A 6,733-nucleotide genomic window follows, 5' to 3' on the forward strand; every position below is an offset into this window, starting at 1 on the left:
AAAGATCGAAAGATTTGATATTTTTGTTTGTTTGTAATGGATGAATAAAAAACTACCGAGTCGATTTTAAAAGTAATTTCATCTGGAGAATGGTACATTAATAATGAGTGATAAAGGATATATTTTAAAACTAGAAAAAGTATTCGCCAAAATTCTGTATCATCAAATCGTAAACATGCCTTAATACAACTTTGAAAACAAATATTTAGTCATTTTAGTATCAGTAGAAATAGTTCAATTGCAAAATAATAGTAAATGTTTAATGTTAACTATCCATGTAGATTGAACTTGTCACTCACATATTGCCACGATACATTTGATAAAGGCTCACGCGGAAACAGTTTTCATATATTGTGTAATTTTTGACCGACTATAAAAAGGAGTTGGTACTGAATTTGACTGTATTTTTTTATGTGTGTTACCTCACAACTTTTTCTGGGTACTCACCCATTATATCTGTTTCGATGATTCTTGTTTAATAGAAAGGTGGTACTTGTCGTGTGATCCCTTTAAATTTTAAACGAGATCTGACAATATTTATCTAATCTGACATTATTATCTATATCTAATAATGCAAATTTACTTGTTGTATCGCCTAACTGCGCTGTACTTGTCCATATAACTGAAGTCGGCTATTTCGTTTGCAAGCAAACACAATTATTTATATTTCAATGTAAAAATACAAATAAGTGAATTGTGTAATAATAAATTTAAACTTGTGAAATTTCAGTCCGTTCCATTGTCCTAACGCGAACGACCCCAATAAGCCAACACGTCGCGTGTCCACTATCAATTCCTCCCAACTGAATCTCACGTGCTCAATAACAATTATTATGAAAAAATCCCTTGATAAGGGCTTATGATACATACTACTGTTTACAATTTCATTTTTATGACATGAAACGTAAGCATGATTAAATGCTGTTACGTTTCGTTTTGTGTTAATGTCATTTTCTTTTTAATAACATATATCACTAAGTCGGCCTTTTTTCCTTGTATTTTTGTCTCCTGCTTGTACACAGGGCTTGTGTATGGTAAATTATCGCTTAAATATTTAAAATAATTTTATGTCATCATAAAATATATAATAAATTCAGCCTGTAATATCCCACTATTGGGCATAGGCCTCTTTCCCCATGTAGGAGAAGTATCAGAGCTGAATCCACCACGCTGTTCCAATGCGGGTTGGCGGATATATTCCCTACTATGAGTAACGATCGCTATCAGGTGTACATGATAACAACCGGGACCGACGGTTTAACGTGCTCTCCGAGGCACGATGGGGAGACCCACAAGGACTGCACAAACCAAATGTTTGTCATGTGCGGGGATCGAACCCGCAACCACCAGCGCAACAGGTACAATCCATGGCCGTAATTTGATAAATATATAATGTTTTTATTTAACTTTCAATGCCAGATTTATGTTCAACTGAATGTATAAATTATTATTATTTTACTAGCGACGTCTGTCCATCCGCATTTTTTCACACGATAATTAATCACCAACATGTTATATATTAAAACCTTTTCCGAAACACGTTGCTTCTTATTCCGATTATATTTATTATATCAAGTATCATCATCATCATTACAGCCTATACAGTCCACTACTGGATATAGGCCTCCACAAGTTTACGCCAAAAATAACGTGAACTCATGTGTTTTGCCCATAGTCACCACGCTGGGCAGGCGGGTTGGTGACCGCAGAACTGGCTTTGTCGCACCGAAGACGCTGCTGCCCGTCTTCGGCCTGTGTATTTCAAAGCCAGCAGTTGGGTGGTTATCCCGCCACCGGTCGGCTTTTTAAGTTCCAAGGTGGTAGCGGAACTTTGTTATCCCTTAGTCGCCTCTTACGACACCCACGGGAAGAGAGGGGGTGGCTATATTCTTTAGTACCGTAGCCACACAGTACATCATACATACATATCAAGTATTATTCCGATCAAATCAGCTGTTTTTGCAGTATAGGCGAATAAAAAAACCGGCTTTCCAATTATTAGTATAGATTTACTCATGGATTATAACTTTAATCAAATGAATTAATTTATTAGAATTTTAAAATTAAACACCCATAATTAATTCGATTTCCATCCGAAGGTTGTCTGGAAGAAATTGATTTATGCGATAAGGCTGCCTTTTGTACTTTTTCTTGTTTAGTAATTTAGTACCTGGGTGACCGATCTTAGCTCGGTATTATAAAATATGAATAATATTTTTTTACCGACAATGATAAAAAACATAAATAAATATAAAAAATCAAAAATAAAAATAAATAAATAAATAAAAATGATAAAATACGAATAGTATTTTTCAATTTGACATCCGTCATTAAATAAAAAATAACGAGTGCAGTTAGAAAAAAAAAGAAAAAGATAATAATCGACCGAGGATTAGAACCATGGTTTTTTCGATCGCGACTGGTCGATTTCCCACCTGAGCTGAGTTTAATAGTATAAGATTTATTAATTATTATTAAATAAAATGTATTCATGTTAAGACTGTCACGGAGAGACAAAGATCAGATTCATATAGATATTGTGAGCAGGATATATCCTGCTTGCTCTACCTCAGTTATATACACTGATAAATATATACTAAACCCAGAATCGTAGCTTAAGTCTAATTTACAGCCCTAGAGAGAAAAACATGGCCTCTGCCAACTTCACTAATAGGCCGGTCATAAAACAATATTTATATATGTCGCCTATTCACTATAGGACTTGATAGAACACATAATCGATTTTTAAGCGACTTAAAAAAAATCAAAAGGTTCTCAATTTGACTATATTATGGTGTTTATAATCGAGATCTATCGAGTAGTTTTTGGTAATACGTATTAATCGACTATTTTTTCGACTACCAGTGATGTAGTTAATGATGTTCTCATTAAATGACTTGTTGATATAAATTTAAGTAGATATTTTTTTTGTATGATACTGGCAGATATTTGAGAGTTATAGATTCGTGACATGAATGGCCCCTTTAAATTTTAAGCGCACGTCTAAAATATTAATCCTCTTAATAACTGCACAGCGCAACTAAAAAGTTTTTCAATCCATACTAATACTATGAGTGCTGCAGTAACTCTGTCCGTTGGCTTATTAATTTTTGACGATTTAATCGTTTAGCTGGATTTGAAGATTAAATTTTTATTTTATATAAGTTTACGCTCAACAAAATGTAAAAGGATATTAAGAACCAATTAAAACTTAAACATGTTTGATTTAAACATTTTTTAACATCATATCAAAAATCGACCGTTCCAGCGGGGATCGAACCTGCATCTCCGACTTACCGTGTCGGTGCTCTAGCCAATTAAGCTATGGAACGATGTATCCGCTAGATCGAAATTTTTGATATGATGATGTTATATATGTTTGATTTACTAAAGAGTAATCGTTTTATACATTCATATTTTTTTTTTTCATTTTTTTTAAAGTATAATCACTGAATACATCTAGCATCATAAAAAAAAATGATTATATTTTACATACATTACAAAGTCTACGTAAAGTACTTTAGCTATGTTTAGTATGTACGTGGTTTATGTAGTTTGATCTCGTTAATTAAAATTAAATATTTAGAATCTCATCAAAAATGTAATATATAGAGAAAACAATAATATTTCGAAATACCTTTAATTTGGGCTCGACACATCCTTGAATTTATTATGTTGTTAAACGTTAAAAGTTTACGCATTAAAACTTTGATAAGATTCAAAACTTACCTCTTAAATGTCTATCTCAACAGAATTTAGTTATATAAACATCAGTTCGGTTAATTTAAACCAAAAAGTTAATTAAAAAAAGAGGAGTTACATTTGTTTTTCACTAAGAAGGTGGTAAACAAGCGTATGACCCACTCGAGACCTTCTGCAAGTTTCAGGTAATTTTGAGTAAAATAAGTTCTGCTGTGCCTTACTTATTACTACAATAATATTCTACACTTACTACAATGGTTAGACCGGCAAATTCCTATAGAAACTACATTACCAATGCGATTAAATTGATAGTTTACTAAATATATAAAAGTACATTTAAGGGATTAATAATTGGGTTTTGTTGAAATTTCATCAATATCCGTTCCATAAATTTTTGTTAGGTGACCCGACTCTAAGTACACGCGGTGTTGTTAGGTGACCTACAAGACTTTATATTAAATACAGCGTGATTTATAGTAGGTTTTAGTACAAGACTAGGTGTAACACCACTTTTTTCCTTTTTATAATATTCTTCTTCAAATAGATTAGACCAAACTTAATATTTAAACGCAGAATCGAAAAAAAAATCGAAAAATGTCACACACACACACACACACACACACACGAACGCACACAAAATCTTATAGACACTACTAGCTGTGCCCGCGGCTTCGCCCGCGTTGAAATCAGTGTGTCACAAAGTTTTCCCGGCAAACTTCCAGTGAAACTCTCATCGAAATCGGCTTAGCCGATCCGTAAACCTTCCCCTTGAAGCCATCAGGTTATGAAGATATGCATTACTATTAAGATGTTAAACGCAAATTATTTTTTCATTTCAGTCACTTGAAATGCTTATCACACTGAGTAACTTTTTGCAAGGAACAATTTAGTATAATTTAATAGTCATTTTTATAAAACCTCTCTATACACCACATTTTTAGTTTTATTTTCAGGCTGCAGTATAAATAACCTATCAGGCGAACTTATAGCTGCTGTATATGTTTCATACAAACTATCAACCCCAATTAAACCCCCTTAGCGGTGGAATATCGCAAAATCCGTTCTTAGCGGACGTCTACTAACTATAATCTACCTCCCTGCCAAATTTCATCTTTGTTCATCCTAGATGAATGGACCATCCAGCGGTCTTTGAGTTCTCGTGATGAGTGAGTTAGTGACCTTTCTCTTTTATATATATATAGATTACGCTGCATTATTTGGACACCTCCTCACCATCTATAGAACATACATTTTAAATTTCGAGTCTCTTACTTCAAAAACATAGGACTTTCATACAAACTTCCAACCCCCGTTTTATCCCCTTAGGGGTCGAGTTTCGTAAAATCCGTTCTTAGCGGATGTCTACGCTCTATAAGAAACCTACTTGCCAAATTTCAAGTTTGCACCTGTTATAGTTTCGGAGATTTCGTGGTGAGTGAGTCAACCTCCCATCCCCTGTTTTAACCCCAAAAGCAAGTTGATTTCTAAAGATACATTATGTGGACACCTTCTCGCCATCTATAGAGCATACATTTTAAATTTCCAGTTTCTCACTTCAAAAACATATGACTTTCATACAAAATTCCAAACCCCGTTTTATCCCCTTAGGGGTCGAGTTTCGTAAAATCAGTTCTTAGCAGATGTCTACGCCTTATAAGGAACCTACCTGCCAAATTTCAACTTTGTGGCTGTTATAGTTCGGAGATTTCGTGATGAGTGAGTCAACCTACCACCCCCCGTTTTAACTCCAAAAGCATTTTGATTTTTAGAGATACATTATTTGAATACCTTCCCACCATATAAAGAGCATACATTTTAAATTTTTAGTCTCTTACTTCAAAAACATAGGACTTTCATACAAACTTGCAACACCCGTTTTACCCCCTTAGGGGTCGAGTTTCGTAAAATCGGTTCTTAGCGGATGTCTACGTCCTATAAAGAGCCTATCTGCCAAATTTCAAGTTTATAGGTGTTATAGTTTCGGAGATTTCGTGATGAGTGAGTGACCTTTCGCTTTTATATATATTATAGATTATAGATTATGCATGGCGTACAGAGCGTGGCGAGAGGCGTGGCTAAAATTCACTATAAATTTTATTTCTACGTAAATATATAATACGTAATACGTAATATATCACGTAAATATTACGTTTTGAGGCACGTGATATATTTGTTCTTTAAATGCTTCTAACACATAAGAATAAAAAAATATTGTCCTATAAAAGAAAGGTAAATAGTGCTAAATAAAGAACAGATAACCTTAATAATGTTGGATATACAGCAATTTCAGACTCGATTCAGCCATTAACCATTTACCAAAAGAATAGTCGCCTAAATTGTGGGCAAAATCTTGCCAAATTAGTCAATGTTCTCTAGAGAGTCTCTCAAGGAGAAATTGTACTGTAATTACACAAATTACCTCACAAAATAGTTCTAGTTTCAAAGGTCTTCCATCGTTGCTCTGAGATCTTAGACTTTATAGTTATCCTTTGACCACTATCAAAATCTTAATGTCTTTGAGTTAGTAGATTTCAAGTCGAATGATTAACTTGATCATTCAATATTTTGATACTAATTTAAACTCAGATTTATTGAGACAACTTAATGATCGGAATTATATAGTTTGATATTTTTTGGTACTGTACTTTTAAACACAAATATACAGATATTTGAAATATACTACATATTTTAAAATCATAGAATCAAAATTATTTTAAACTAGCTGTATCCGCGACTTCATCCGGGTGTAATTAAAAAAAAATGTTTAGTTCGCAGAGTTACAAAATAAATAAATTTCTAAGATAAATAGATTAAGTTACTCTTTATTACATCAGCCATTTGCTAGTAAAAGTCCTGTCAAAATCGGTCCAGCCGTTTCAAAGATTAGCCGGAACAAACAGACAGACAGACAGACAAAACTTATAAAAAATGTTATTTTGGTATATGTCCCGTGTATACATCCATAAGTATTTAGTAAAAAGCGGCTATTTTAATATTACAAACAGACACTCCAATTTTATAGTTTTCTATA

The sequence above is a fragment of the Melitaea cinxia genome, chromosome 18, assembly GCF_905220565.1.
Source record: "Melitaea cinxia chromosome 18, ilMelCinx1.1, whole genome shotgun sequence".
NCBI lineage: Eukaryota > Metazoa > Arthropoda > Insecta > Lepidoptera > Nymphalidae > Melitaea > Melitaea cinxia.